The sequence below is a fragment of the Ambystoma mexicanum genome, chromosome 1p (assembly GCF_040938575.1).
Source record: "Ambystoma mexicanum isolate Mex_15411 chromosome 1p, UKY_AmexF1_1, whole genome shotgun sequence".
In the NCBI taxonomy this organism is placed as follows: Eukaryota; Metazoa; Chordata; class Amphibia; order Caudata; family Ambystomatidae; genus Ambystoma; species Ambystoma mexicanum.
Genome location: NC_090921.1, coordinates 568,840,520 through 568,854,830, shown reverse-complemented (window position 1 = coordinate 568,854,830; position 14,311 = coordinate 568,840,520).

Sequence of the window (14,311 nt, the reverse complement as noted above, 5' to 3'; positions counted from 1 at the left end):
TGGTGAGTTAACAAAAGACATGAAAGGCCGGTTTGTGTCAAGGAAAGATTGAAGCCGCAACAGTGTATCTCACAATTGAAGGTTGTGCGCATGCTGATGAGATGTAAGCAAACCTGTGGTGAACTGTAAAGTCAGCGGCAACTGTGAAGCCAGTGATACAGAGTAGCACAGTGGTCCGGTGAAAGGAAACATCCCACTCGAAAGTCTCTGTGAAATGTTTGATGTTTGTTATAAAGCAACAAAGTGAATGAACCTTGAAATACGCGATAGTCAAGAATAACTCAGATGAAAGGGGAAGTTAAAAAGGTGATTGCTTTAAGAGGAAGACTTCTTTGAATTTTGTGGATTTTATTGTGGAACTTCCCAGACCAAGAGACACTGGGACAAATACCATAAGGAAGAGCTTAAGTGAAAGTCGAAGGGGTCCTGCAAAGTTTGTGGAAAAGTCTTGCATGTTCGGAAGTCTTCAACATCAGTTAGAGGTCTGACCTACTTGAATTATTGTGAATAAAGCTTTGGGAAGGGAACCCCTACAAGTGCTGTGATTTCGAGGTCTGAGCCCGGCAGAGGGAGCTCTACGTTAAATCAGGTGCTTTTGTTGAATGCAAATAAAGCTTGGCGAAGGGAACCCCTACAAGTGCTGTGATTGAGAGGACCAAGCATGGCGGAGAGAGATCTATGTTGAATCAAATACTTTTGTTGAGGGGTCTGAGCCCGACTGAGGGAGACCTATGTGAACTATTGATGCCTTGAGAGGTCTGAACCCGACAGAGGGAAACCTACGTGAATTTTGTTGAAACGCGAGAGAACGCTTTGTGAACTTAATGACTTTAATGTGGAAGGCCAAGCGGGCTTCAACCCACATTTTGAACTGCCTTTTTTTGATAACCTGAGCCAGACTGTGTCATCCTGCCTACAGGGGCCACCTTACTCCGTGCTGCCCCACATAGGGAGGAGAGCTGACTCAGCCATCTTCATCCTTTATGTTATAACACTGACTTTCTTTTGCATACACATTCCCATTTACACACTTTTTGTATGAGAGATAGCACAGGCATTCGTTTTTTTAAGTAAAGGCCATTTTGATTTGACATAGACTGACTATGACTGTGTTTTCTTTATTATTTGATGGTAGAGACTACCTCCATCATAGCTATAGGGTAAAGTAGGAGTTTTTCAAAATCCCCAGAACTGAATAAAGGTTTGGAAACGTGTACCTCTTGTGTCAGTGTCATACTTGTTTAACCATGCCTTCCTTACAGCTGGCAGAAATCAACAGAAGAAATATGTATTTATCAGAAAGAAAAAGAGACCCCTTACAGAAGGAGATACAAAGCATGAAAGAAACACTGGCGTTCAAAACTAGGGCATTTGATACTAGCTACGCTAGTCTGAATGAATCTAGGGAACAGCTAGTGCAAAGCAAACAGCAGATAATAGTTTAAATGGACCATAATGCTAGGGATGGGACAAGAAATCAAAGATGTTGAAGCAAGTTTGGACTCCGTTTAAAACCCACATACAGATGAGTTTCATGGAAGAGTGGAGATTGTCCCCAATCCTTGACAGTGCCTCCCTATTTCCAAAAATGTCCAGAGTCATGCTAATGGTTTTGGCACACCTACCCATAGTCTGGGTATAGAGCGCCTGACACATCATCCATTCTTCCCAAATTCAGTCAGATACAAAGGAAAACCTGATTGCCTTGTCTGATATAGAGGATTATAGAGAAATGCAGGTGAGAGGAGAGAGGAGTGGCACACTTAGAATGTCAGGAGTGGTCAGCAGAAGGAGTGAGAACAGACCCAAACAGAGAATTAGTGAGTAAAGAGATGAAAATGAGTTAACAGAGACCTTTTAGCCCGTTTGGCTGACATGAAATGCAACCTACAAGGGCATTTTAAGAACTCCATTCCATGCCCGGGCTATGGCAATGCCCCAGAGTCCCAAGGAAGAGAAACCCCATGTTTCGGCGAAGGGTGATGACATGCCATACTATGAAGCCCCTTAGAAAAAGGTTTGAAACCCATAACCCAGGAGACCAATAAGAAAGAGAAATGAAACAGGGTGCCCAGTACCATACAAGCAGGAAAATCCCTTACAGTCATAGGGACAAAGGGGTGGACATGTGCAAGTACGGAAGGGGATTCCAGTAGTGTTTCAGATTCTGATGAGGGAAGCTGCCCCAAGCGAGGAAACATAGAAAAAGAAAACCACATTCACAATTTGTGAAAGACCTATTCAAACAAATTAAGGCCCTGATTCACGGAATTATTTGCGTGTAAAACGGGGATTTGCGTGCTATTCTGCCACAGATCCCCATTTGTTAAACAAGGATTTGCGGGCAGAATAGCCCGCAAATCCCTGTTTTACATGCAAATAATTCCATGAATCAGGGCCTAAGTACATTAAAAGCTGTATGATCCCTTACCATAAACATGCAAAATATTCTGTTTGTGAATATAGTAATGAATCAGCAATGATTCACCCCTCAAACCTGGCCTGGAACCTTCTCATGTGGCCTGGGGAGGGCAGACACTTCCTGATCCCTTGGGATGGTGTTCTGCGGGAGGATCACATGGGGGGGAATCAGGTCAGGAAGACTGGGAAACCCTGTTTAACTTTCCTCACAATCCCACACTTCTAATGGCTTTTTGCCAAGTAAAGGAAACAAAGAAACCTAATTTTGTTATTTGGGACTATAAGCGCCATAAACCCATGTGTACTGGGACGAGGAAGAGGGCTGATGAGCAATGTTGCAGTACAGGTCAGCCTGTAAAGCTTAATGACCCACACCCGAGGGAAGCAGGGAGGCATTAAAGGCCTCCTCAGGTGCAGGCCATTAATAGTTGAAGGGGATGGAGCTGTGAAGTCAGTGTTGGCAGTAGTAGCAGAAACAGAAGCAGAGCACAGTGTTGGCAATCCAAGAAGGAGTGGGTGAACAGAAGGGACGCCAGGACTTTAACCAGGCAGATTTCAAAGGCGTTAAGGAAGAATGCTTTCCCCCATGTGAACCTGATTGTAGAGATTGCGCAGCAGGAATCATGCTGGAGACCGTGGCTGAAAGAAGTTATGCAGCTCAGGGTCTCAGGTGGGAGAGGGGTGGCTTAACTGTGTGGCAGGACCAACAACATTGTTTCCGGAGAGGGGTGTGTGTGGAAGAGAAGCCAGAAGCAGCCCAAGCCCTGCAGCCCATGAAGGGAGCAAGACAGAAGCTGTTGAGTGTTAACGAGCATTCTGATCCCCTGCGCAGCCCAAGGCAGGCAACTGTATCCAGTAGAATCGCTCACATATGAGTGAAAGCTATCTTAACGCGACCGTTGATTGTTGGACAATGGAAAGAATAAAAAGTGCACTCGCGTGTGAGTGAATTTTGACTCGCGTAAGAGTACAAAGTCTTGAATCACGTTAATTAAACATTCACACTTTTGAAAACAGATGAAAGAATGGTCACGTGTCCCTAAAAATGATTCTAAAGGTGAAGGCGGACCTAAGAGTCAAATACAAAGCAGTGTAAATACTAAGTAACAATGAAGTTAAGTGACTGAACATTACCGTTCATGAATTATGAAGAGTGAAACAAGTGTGCCCAAGCCAAGAGTGAATCAAACCTTTCCCAAACCAAAGGCGTGCAAGCATTGCCTAAACCCAAACTAATCTGTTAACAAGATCTATGGTTAAACTACTCTGGTTGGCAGGAAGCAAAGTGACTAACGCAAGATTGTGAAAAGGGAAGCTTGTTGATTGGGAATGTGCTCTAAATGTTGTTATAACTCACATTACCAAAGCCAAGAAGAGGAAAGGTAGAATTATATCCTTAAAGGCATTGTGGTTGTTGCAGAAAGACAAGAGTAGCAAAGAGGGTGCGCTTCTGAAAGTGAATGTTCAGACGAAGAGTGCCTTGCTTACTTGAAGGTGCCAAGATGCACTAAAGTGAATATTGTCTTTTTCTGAAAAGTTGTTCAAAGTCACAAAGATATACATTGCTGAAGTTTTGGAAATACATTATGTTGTCAGTAGATTTAAAACTTCAAAATCACAGTTGAATGTGGAACACTATTGTGCAGGTGAGTATAGTCACATGGTGAATATTAAGTAGAAGTGCTGTGAAGTCATCCTGACAAATATATAAACTGTGACTTATAGCATTATAAAGAAGCCTAATAAGAACTGCCAAAAGCTGTAGTTCTTTTACTTTGCCGGAAACCGTGTTTCATTGAATCTGACAGGGAACTGTAGTTCTTCTTTGACATTTATAAATTGTGGCAAAACATCTTGACCTGCAACATCCCTGATGCTATTTAACAAAGTGGAAAACATCATTGTTCAAGGAATTGGAGAAAACAAACCCTTTCCATTAGTTGAACATCGGTTTACTGAGTTTTCTTTTGATACTGTGAAGGAACCAAGAACTGAACTGAAAATTTGCCGTGAACCCAGATTTTCTTGTTTCCTTTTTCTTTTGTTGTTGAACAGTGGAACTAAATACTGACGAACCTGGGGAAAAGGAACTCACCTAGGTTATCAAGAGCGACTGTGAAACTATTAAAAATACAATTATTGGCATTGTTGTGAATTGCTATACATTTTGTTTGTGTGTTTTGTGTGCAAGTGTGAGGGCCAGATATTCGTTATTAGAGTGTTTCCTTTAGTTTTGGATTGGCGAGGAAATCGTCGCCAGGGTAGGAAAAGTGAGGCGTTTATTGAAACTTATAATTCAATAAAATGGCACAATTTGAGAAATCATCCAAAAGTTGCCCGCCTCACATTTCTGACCCCTCATAATATCTAGAATTGTATGAACAGATGATGAGATCATTTGGATTGAAGAATGATCAAAATAATATATATTTTGTAAAATGGACATTCTTGCCCAGGTTTTTAGGTTCTTTGCTGGAATGGAAGATAACATCAAATACAAATGGTCCTCTCATTTCTAATATTTTTCTACTTAGAGAAATCCCCAAGGAGCCCGCAAGGTACCCTAAAATGTAATGTGTGCTGAGGATGAATCTCCTAGGAAGATTGTTGAAGAACTCAAGCGTGCATTTTCCCAGATTTCTCAACATGTCGATACCGAAACTCGAGACTTCAAAGCTACATTCTTCCATGCGCCTCCAAAATACAAACAGAAACTCAGTTAATGTGTGATTTCCATAACTCAAGAAGTCTGGAGTGGATAATCCCTCAGCCTACGAGGATATGTGAAGTACAAAACCCAGCAACTCCAAAAAACAAACAAAAGGAAACCCAAATAAACACCTTCTCCAGCCACCATTAAAGGTATGGTAGCTGAGGTGAAGAGTACTCCCAGTTGTACCTAGAGACAGGAAAGACAAGGACCTAGTTCTCTGCTATTAAGTATCCTAACAGACAGAGAAGAACCTCTGTGCAAAGCCAGCTGACTAGTTCTCCACCTGGCATACAAAATACTGATCACACAAATTCTGAGACTTATGTAAGTCCTCTGTATTAAAGCTCAAAGCCTTTCCTAGGCTACAAAGATGTTATTCCTGCATAGAGAAATGTTCATAACCCAGGAGTAGGTTCTGTTAAGGAATTCCCAGAGTCTAGGGCTCCCACGCCCACCCCCTGCATAGGTATGCATTACCGCCGGTCCCTTCCTAAGCACTTACCATGCTTCATGGAAGTTGTGTTGCCCATTGCTGCAAGGCTACAGCGGAAACATGTCAGACTGTAACCAATGACAACTTCTTTTCGTATCCTCTCCATCTTCCAGCGCCAGGGAGGAGTGTGTAACCATGCAGTAAGCGCCTTTTCTCAAAACCGCTGGTATTTCTGGGGGAGAGGGGCGGCTGAAAGGATCAGTCATCGTTCTTGCAACAGTCTATGTTGCTGAGGATCCATACTGCTTGTATTTCCTGCACTGTGGTCAGTATTTAGTTTTTCCTTATTTTCTGCTCAAGAACCTCTTATTGTACATCAAGATTTGCTTACCTCGTTCCCCTCTCATGGATCGAAGGTCCTTCATATCAAGGTAGGAGCCTGAACTTGCCCAGGTAACAATTACCTTGCTATCTTCTGTTTCGTGTTAGTACTCGTGCTTTCTACTCATCCCCTGTTACTGTCTCGCCTTAATACAGCTCATGAAAACCAATTTCCACTTCTGTGGGGGTGTGTTCAGTAGCACTCCCGCCAGAAGGGAACAACCCCATAGAGTTGTAACAAGCAGCCTATGGATTACCTCCTCTTCAGTATGGAGAATCTTGCGTTCTAGGTTCCTGAGAGGACCCTTTCTCCTTTCCTGAGCCATGGAAGCAATACTAAAAGATTTGTCTGCTGCAGTGCAAAAACTGCAAGTGGAGGTGGCCACATCTCGTCAAGAGAATGCTGTGTTATTTCAGTCTGAGCACACAACTCTGCCAAGTCCTGTGGTGTCCTCAGGTATTCCGTCACAACCTATGCCTACCAAGTCTGGTGGGGACCCCAAGAATTCTAAGTTCTTTTTGTCGCAATGTCGTATTCATTACTTGAACAATCCCCAGCAGCATTCCTCTTATTTCCATCTCCAGCGGGAAATGCTATGGTTTGTCCTTAATAGGGAACTTCAGGACACGTGCACTTTCATTGATTTTCCCATCTAGGTTATAGCCATTCATGCCCATTCAATACTCTCAATTGTTTATCTTGGTTGATTTATATTGGCACCAAAACAAATGGGAAGGGGTTTTAGCCTTGATAAACAGCGGTGCCACTGGGAATCTCATCAATATCTCTTTTGCTCATCAGAAAATCATTCCACTATGATCAAAAACAAGGACCAAGCCTATAATGTCTATTGATGGGTCACCCCTTATATCTGGCCCACTTCTTTGCAGACCTAGTCTGTGCTTATTTTTTGCATTTATTTATTTTGAGACTATTGCCGTTCCTTACTTTCAAGTGATCTTAGGTATTCCGCGGTTAAAACACCACAACCTTTTGATTGATTGGCAAAACAAAAAAATTTAAATCACCTTTCACGGAGGATAATGTCCTTTATCATGTTCCCAGGTTTTGAGTCCAAAAGGCAAGGTGGCAAATCCCAATTCCTTCGACTTCCTCAGTGACCATTCTGCAAAAGCTTTAGCTATACATAAACTACTCCCCACTGAATATCATGAATATCATGACTTCTTTGATGTATTCAAAGGAGGCTGACAATCTTCCCCCTCATCTGTGAATATGACTGTTGAATAGAATAGATTGCCACAGCCAAAACATCTTGCCGGAGAACAGATGCCCTTTCTGAGAAAGAAAACAAGATGCTCAAACAATATTTGGACAACAACCTACAGAAAGATTTTATCCACCATTCCACGTCCACTGCCAGTTGCCCCATATTCTTGATTCCCATGAAAAATAACATAGAACTCTGGCCTTGAGCAGATAATTGACAGCTCAATGCCATTACAATCAAGGATTGTTACCCCTTGCCGCTTATACAAGTCCTGTTAGACCAAATTTGAGACAGCAAGATTTAAAAAAGCTCTCATTGGGCATCCAAGATTTATTTCCCTCATTCCCCTCTCTTCGATCCAGAGTCCTTCACATCAAGCTAGGAGCCTATCATTACCAAAGTAACTTTTGTCTTGCTGTTTGTTGTTATCACTCCTGTCCCCTACTCATCCTCTGTAATTGCGTCCCCTTACTGCAGATCCTGAAAACGAACTTCCAGTTCTGAGGGGGTGTGCCCAGTAGTACTCTCACCTGGGGGGGAACGGCATCATAGAGTTGTAACAAATGGGTAATGTCCTCTTGGGTATGGAGTGTATTGCTTTCTAGGCACATGAGCGGTCCTGCCTCCATCTCTTGATACAGACGCTGACAGGTTTCCGTGAAAATCGTATCAAGAAGCCAATTGCTACTTTTGGGATTGTACAATTACTGCCACCCCCTGCCCCAAATGTCGACTTTATTTTAAATTCTGACCCCCTTTTCACCTCAAATATATGTGGAGGGATGAGTATAGTATATAATGAATTTAGAGGGGTTGAAGGGGGTCTCCGCCCACATGTATATGGGGAAAAGTCGACATTTTGTCTGGTTGCAGTTCAAATTGTGCAGTAATCACATAGACCCTACTTTCTAGGCCTAATTGTCAAGAGAAGTATCTGCTGCCTCTTCCTAGGTACCAGGATAACAATTCCCAATACTAGGGTGAGTGGAGATCCAACAATACATATATCAATAGTTCTCAGCGATACCAGAACTACTCCCCTACAGGAGTCAGTTATCCCTCTAGAGAAGAACCGAGATATGACCAGAGAAGACCCCATAGTCCGGAAAGAGGAGAAAGAGCCTCACAACTGTAGCAACAGGCCAAGTTATTGACAGAGAGCATTGGCTAATTCATGAGAACACAACAGGGAACTCCTGACCCTAATGCTCAGAAACATTGTCTAGAATGAATTGACAGGTCATAGTGGACAATGACTAGAGGAAATTGTCCCTGTTCAAAATACAAAGGATGAAAAGGAAAAGGGAGAGGCAACAGAAAAGATATGCCAAGTCTTAGAGGACGGTTCTTTTACCTCACAGGAAAATACCCCTGTGGTTTCTGAGAAATTGGCAAAGACTGATGGTGAACCCTCTTTATTCCTTGAAATAAAATCAGAGGTAAATATAAAAGTGAAATTTAGTGAGGAGAAAAATGTAACTATTACATTTGAAAAAGAAGAGAACTTTGTGGGAATTAAATCCAGCGTTGCTTCTTTCACAGATGTAATTCCTTCTCCAAGAGAGCAGAGAAAAAAACATAGATGCGAGACCCAGGATGAACAAAATCCAATCATTTCAGCAGAAACCCCACAACAAAATGGTTTTCCTTACTCTAGGCCTCACAATCCTAGCAGTAGCAATGACCTAGAACCAGTAGAAAAGAGGGAAGTCCCTGCCAAAATGTTAGTATCAAAATTTGTTTGAAAACTTTATGTTCCTACAGAGTCCTTGACAAACCCACATGAACATGACCCTAGGAGAATCCCTCTGGGGGGCTGCCAAAGTTCAAGCTCGTGGCATCCCGAATATCAATCAAATGCAATTCAAATTACCCACTAACTCACACTTTCTCTGTAAGTTGAAGATGAAGGATGAAAGGTTTTTGGTGTCTGTCTAAGATCAGGGACAGTGTGTATTACTGTCTCTTATAGCTGGAGAATCCTAATTGACCCTTCATATCTAGGGAAGTACTTGAGACTCTCAACCAAGGAAGGGGGGAAAAGTCTGTGTATTACCCTCAAACCTCTCCTTGGAGAATGGTACAACTTTGATGGGAAACATGTCCCAGTAGATGGGGTTACTGAAATCGAAATCAAAATAGGGCGATATTGACTCATCTATCCGGTGACAGTCGTGACTCCCAGAGCACCCGTTTTACTGCAAAAAGATTTTCTTCAAAGATTTGTGCACCTGATAGATTGTGTGAAGCAGGATTTCTGGACCCAAACTCGCCACCATGTCAATCTAAAGAGAAGTGCCAACTATGTCAGTTTGAATGGCACTTGCCATTTGCTTGAAAAACATACCTTACCCAATGGAGGTTCAAATTGGCCAGCACAAACCAGTATGCCTCATGTACGCCGATGACACTGTGGCTATGAATCAGAGAGCAATGAGAATACATTGCTCTCTAAATGCATTACAGGCGTATTATAAAATTAATGGTCTGTGAATCAATATAATTATGTATTGTGCAGGAAACCAATGTATAATCGCTCCTGTGTATGGTTTCTTGACCAGGTACACCTGACTGAGTCCTAACCTACAAGTATCTTGGGGTACACTTGCAGGCTTTACCATCTCTAGCCTATGTGGACGACCGTATAGTGATGAGAGCATGGGGCAAGTAGCTAGCCATCAGGCGGGTTATTTGTGACCACAGTGCAGATCTATTGAAGCCTTTGTAATGGCATACGAGGTGGAGATAATTCCAACTGTCTTGTATCCACTGGAAGTTTTTCCACTCAGGGCCCTCCTTTGGCTGCCTAAACTTGAGGTGAAAATGTTATGATCTTTGCTAACTATGCTGGGTGCAGTCCCTGTGGAAGCCTTAAGATTGGAACTAGGCCTACAGTCTGTGCTCTCTTCTGGGAGAGTAGCGGCCTGTAAGCTTTGGGTGACATAAAATTTAATTGGCGTTCATCTCCATCACTTTTGTATGATACACAAGCTCAGAGACGCTCGTTCTCTGAAAGCTGTTGGTTTGGGTATTTAGAGTCCATGGTGGCAGCCCATTGCGGGGATATTAACCTATTCTGCTCCGGATTATCTGAGGTTCCTCTATTCCTGAGCAATTTAGGTAGGAAGACACGTACCTTTGACCGTATCTCCTCCTTGGGCCGGCTAGCGGGGCTCTGTAAATATTCTGGTTGTGCCCATCAGAGGCCTTTTCAAAGATTCACCTAGGAAATACCTAGTGTAACTCCGGCTCCCTGCCCTAATACGTTTTATCCTGTCTACATTTTGACCTTCTACCAGTGTTGGTTAATACAGGTGCCTGGAGTGGGATAGAGAGGACCGTATTTGTAGGCTTTGTGCCACCCAAGGAGAAACAGCGCGGCATGTTTTGACTGCATGGCCAATTTTAAGTTCTGCATATGCAAAGGGCTATGCAAAATTCATCAGCCATGACTCTGACCAATTTTGTGCCACTTTATATTGCGCAGAGTCTTATGTTATTACGGCATCTGCTCATCATGTTTGGCAAAAATTTGCTCTGAGTATCCTTTGATTTTTAAATAATCTTTGTTAGGACTTATATTGGGATATGAATGAATCTTTGTATTCTTCTTTTGCGTGTGAAATTTGAAGTGTATTTTATGCAAGTGTATTTTATGTAAGTGTATTTTTGTATTAATCGCATTGCTTTGTCCTGTGTGCGAAAGGTGGTTGAACAACACCTAAATGCACCAAATAAATAAAAAAAACAAAACATAGAGGTTCATTTCAGAACACTCAAGTCCCAGGCATCACTATCATAACTGTGAAAGAACAAGATAAAAGTTAAGCGACATCCCCAGAACCTTTGAAAATAGATGTACCTCCAAATAATGAGTTTTTCTCAAGGGAAATCTGAAGGAACCATGAAATTGTACCCACGGCAGACCTTCAGTATTCTTCCCTATTAAAATCTAAGAGAGTAAGGAAAAAGTTCTCTCCAAAGTTTACTTAACCCAAGAAACAGGTTTAATTAGCGAAAGATTGCATAGGAAATTACAAAAGGATCAGAAGATTCCAGATTTATTCTGATAGATGAATGGGAATCTGGACATGATTACCTGCAGGTGCATGGTCGAGATCCAAATCGCAAATAAAAAGGTAAATCATAATTGTGGGAGATGACATTTCTTGTTATTATTTAGAATGGCCCTCATTACGAGTATGGCAGTGAATTCTGCGGTAATTCATTTGGATGGAATTACTGTTAACGTGGTGTTGTCCGGTGGAGTTACCACCAAATAAGAGTTGACTGGTTCGCGCAACAACCATCCGCGTTAATGGTAATTCTGTCTGGCTGAATTACTACTGAAAAATGAGCCACATTGGTAAATCTTCCAATTCCCAGCAGAATTAACATTAACGTTGTAAATCGGTGAAATTACAGTTTGGTAATTCTGCTGGTGGAATTAGCGCTGAATGAGCTGTGCCATGACGCAAATGGAAAGTGCAGCCGCGTGTATCTTTAAAAAAAAAAAATCCACTTCAAATCACCATTTTGGAAGTGCCATCCAGCCCTGGAGCACATCCCAAACATGTCTGAAAGCAAAGGCAAATCTAAGGGGCCCGAAATGCGCCTCAGAAAATCTAAATTCACTGAGCAGGAGCTTATGCAGAGCAGGTGGTGACCCATTCAGAGGATCTGTATGGGGCACAAAGTCAGAAGACCTCACAGCAGCAGAAGAACGCCGTCCGGGACAAGCTGGCTGCAGTAAGGAATGTCCCACCGGACTGCGAGGACACCCAAAAGAGCTGGAAGGACCTCAAAGCAAGACTCTGCACCAGACTCAAACGACTGTCGGAAGACAGCTCCCACTGGGAGAGGTACAGTTGAGCTGCTGCATCTCATTCCCTGAGAGACGGTGAGCAGCAGCCTCCACATGGTGGGCCTGAAGTGTGTTGGAATGGCAGGGTTCGGAACCAGCAGCCAGAAATACCCCAGTGAGTACATGAGTTATTCATGGACCCATTTCACAACACCAATAGAATGCAACATACACACTTGCAGTTACTGTATGAGTGTTTCTGTATGAATGGGTTCTAACCCAGGCAGTTGATCCAAGGAAGCCTGGGTGGTGGGAGCCAGTGGGTTTCCCTCATGATTTCCTCCTATCTCCTTATGGACTTGATGAGACCTGATTTGTACCTGTAACTGAAGAAGTGGAAGAAAGCATCTAAGAAGTGTACCTGCCACAGTATCCTTTTCTTTACCACTATGACCCAGACCGGGTCATAACAGAATGCACCACCATCACTCTCCTGGCACGATAAAACACACCCTCGATGCCATCTAGTAGAGGCTCTCTCAGATAGAGCAGTGCCAGGAGAGGATGAAGAGGATTGCCCAGGAGCAACTGGGCCACTCCAAGGCAATGCGGGTTGCTATGCAGGGTGCCTCCAGGTGGGTGGCCACTGCCCTGGGCTGCCTGTGTCGGCATGCTGCTGATGGCACAAGAAGCAATGCACTAATGAGTCAAAGGGTGGAGGAGTTGGCCAAGAATGTGTCCGCCACCAACAAGAACATTTCCAGAGTCATAACCGTCTTCATGCAGCACATCCGTGGCAGTGAACCAGTCAGTTCTCTGCCAGCCACCCCAACAGAGGGATCTGTGGAGAGCACGGCATCAAGGCGCTCGCATCACCACACCAGTTGTCCATCCTCTCCAACACATAAAGATGGCAAGAGAAGGAGGTAGTGGACTCATTGTGACTACTACAAGGGTGTGGGGAGGGGATTGTGTTGGGCATGAGAGTGTGGGGCACAGATGGTATTGGGGATGAGGGTGTGGGGAGAGAATACTGTTGAGGGTGAGGGTGTGGGGAAGGGATGGTGTTGGGGATGTGCGTGTGTGGAGAGTATGGTGTTTTGCACTGCACATAATTAACCACTTGTTCACCTTAACACAGGCAAGGACAATGTTTTTTGAGTGATGGTGAACTGTTTAATTGTTGGCTATATATAAAAGAGTGAAATAGGTGCAAAAGGAATGTGACTAGAAATAATTGTCTATGAGTTCTTGCTGTATCAGACGGCCATCCTTGCTTTCGCTGGCTGCGTTGCAGTACTACGTGATATGCATGCGTGTTGTCCCCTGGGGGAGGCATCTCCACATCTGGAGGCAGAGGGACATTTCACCTGATGCACATGTTGTGCAGCATGCCACAGACAAGAAAGATTTTTCCCACCTTCTCTGGGCTGTACATGAGGGACCCTCCAGTCAGGTGAGACACCGGAAACATCCCTTCAGTAGGTTAAAAGTCAGCTCAATGTACAGCCTGGTCCGGATGTGGGCCTCGTTGTAGGCCACCTCCTGTGGTGTGCGTGGATTGTGCATCGGTGTCAAGAGCCATGGAAGCTGTGGGTATTTAGAGTCACCTGCAAGGTCAAAGGGCAGAGGTGTCACTAACAGTACAATCAGGATCTGTTGCATTTGTCCGTAGCATGTTCCTCTACAATACCTAGATGACAATAGGACACATTGTTGAATAAAAGGGTGGTGTAACTACTTGAAGTGTCATGTTCCACAGGGGTAAATATTGCAATATCACTTTGGGATACCCCTTTCACACATCTCTCATCTGCCAGTTGTGCATTCATTCACTGTGACAGGATTTGCAACATGCATGCTGCTATTGCAATGCTGGGCTGTTGTGAATGTGCCCATATGAGGGTACGGTTGTTATTATGCATTTATATGGTCAGTGTGTTCCTGCTCTTGTGCAATGACATTCATTCTTTGCTGCGTACATGTTATCACTGCATGACAGTGTTGTGTTATAAATGTCCTGTAGTGAAGAGTGATATTGCCTATGTATGTATGGTTTCCCTATGCTTTGTTGTACTCTGTCCATTACTTCCTTGTTATGGCACTGTGCTTTACTGTCATGCTGCAGCATTGGCATGCAGGGCCTGGTCATGTGGTTTGGTTGCTGTGATATGTGGGGTGAAAGGGCAGGTCCGGCAGGCACAGGGCTTTTATAGGACATGCATTGAGTTGACGTCATGCAATTTTGTAATGTGTGATGGCACTTATACTTACTGAGTATCTATGTCCGTTCTCCTCTGTGCCTCTCCATGTAGGCAGGCAGTGCG